Source organism: Hemitrygon akajei, unplaced genomic scaffold (assembly GCF_048418815.1).
Source record: "Hemitrygon akajei unplaced genomic scaffold, sHemAka1.3 Scf000049, whole genome shotgun sequence".
Lineage (NCBI taxonomy): Eukaryota > Metazoa > Chordata > Chondrichthyes > Myliobatiformes > Dasyatidae > Hemitrygon > Hemitrygon akajei.
In genome coordinates, this window is record NW_027331935.1 from 6,020,163 (window position 1) to 6,021,907 (window position 1,745).

Here is a 1,745-nt window from a genome sequence, read left to right on the forward strand (position 1 = left end):
TTTGATGTCATGCTGAATCTCCGCAGTCTCCTAAGAAAGTAGAGGAAAGAGTCATACCAACAATTTAAAGTTACTGACGTGCCCCACCTCTGATCCTCCAAGGAGAACTAGCTCAAGGACCTCTGGTTTTCCCTCTGCTGAGGACAACAATCAGTCCTTGGTCTTGCCGACATAGAGTGATAGGGTGTTGGCACATCTTGTTTAAAACGATCCCCTCTTAGTTGAAATGTATGCCCTAAGAGGGGATCGTTTAAAGACATGTAAACCCTGGAGCGGAGATAATTTCTGCTGCTCTACCAATATCTATGCCTGAAAATCTAAGAAACGTCTGTCAGATCCCCCTCACCTCCGATGCTCCAGAGAAAAATAACAAGTTTGCCCAAACTTTCGCTATTGCACAAACAGTCTCATTCAGGTAGCATCTTGGTGATGCTCTTCTGCACACTCTCCGAATCCGCGTCATCCTTTCTCTGGAGGATGGCCTGAACGGAGTGCAGCACAATTCCAGTGCTGTGATGCTGTACGCTCTGATTCCGCACATGCTCGGCAATCTGAGAAAATGCATCCCATCCATATTCATTTAAAATCCCAGGATATAGATTGTGTTTATATGTATACCCGCTCAACAAAACAGTCAGTCAGACTATTCCGAAATACAGCTGTTTATCTGTCATGTGGAGAGAGTACTGCAGGGGCTGTCAGGGTGGCCGAGTGGTCTAAGGCGCCAGACTTAAGGCGAGTAAGTCGCTTCCTAGTAAACGCGAGTGTTCTGGTCTCCACCTGGAGGCGTGGGTTCGAATCCCACTCCTGACAAATACTCTGTTTTTCACGTGCTGTTATTTATAATGCAAACACTGTAATTTTACTGAGCGACCAAAGTGTGGACTGTTTGGGAGTATGAGAAAGAAGCAATTAAGGTAATATGATAGGGAAAGAATGTTGTACCTACATCCCTGATATTTCAGAAAATATAACTGACTTGAACCAGCACGTAATGGAAAAGGTTGTGGAGATGAGGAAGATGGGAGAACAATTTGAAAACATTTAGTGGCGGAGGATACCGGTGGGATGGGCTATGGGAATGCTTTCCCGGATCGGGAAAATAGATCATGCATGGAATTATAATAGTGACTGTGGTATGTATTTTGGGGTGTTGTGTATGTGGGTTCTTGAGGATGGGCTGTAGTCAGTTGATAAAAGGGACTTCGACCAGCCCTAAGGTACATGTAATGTCCCAGTGTCCCAGTCCAAGTACACTGATGGGGCGAAAAGTTCTACCCTGCCAAGTAAAGACCCTTCCCCTATGTATATGAACCCGCTTATGAGGAAGTGGAGGAATTACCATGTGAGGATAGTTGATCTGTAAAAGATCAACAAGGAGAACTGTGGAAGAAATTTTGTTATTAACCAGATACTAAGGGGTTAAAGAGGGTTTTTTCTTTACACAGCAGCCTTCAACTCCTCCTGGACTGAGTGATGTTCTGTTTCTTCTATACTTGAACTGTGTAATTGGTCTCGCTTCAAGGCTGCAGGCAGAAGTAGCTTCCAATAGATAAGGAAAATAGTAACCTGATTATATAGTTTTGTACTGTGCTGAGACATGATTATTGAGTAAAGGAATTATCTGCTTGCATTCTGTATTTCACAAACATGCTTGGAAGCTTTTGATAGCATACACTATGTCCGCACAATGCGAAAAGTCTGTGTACTTGGGGAGAGTCTCAAGAACTCTGATTTAAGAGGTT

General features: G+C 43.7%; 1 non-coding gene across 1 annotated transcript; it reads left to right on the plus strand.

The window, feature by feature from the left end:
* The first annotated feature begins 697 nt into the window (after nucleotides 1-697).
* On the plus strand, nucleotides 698-813 carry trnal-uaa (transfer RNA leucine (anticodon UAA)). The gene is made up of 2 exons: nucleotides 698-735; nucleotides 768-813. It is a non-coding gene; the product is annotated as a tRNA-Leu (tRNA).
* Nucleotides 814-1,745: the final 932 nt, after the last annotated feature.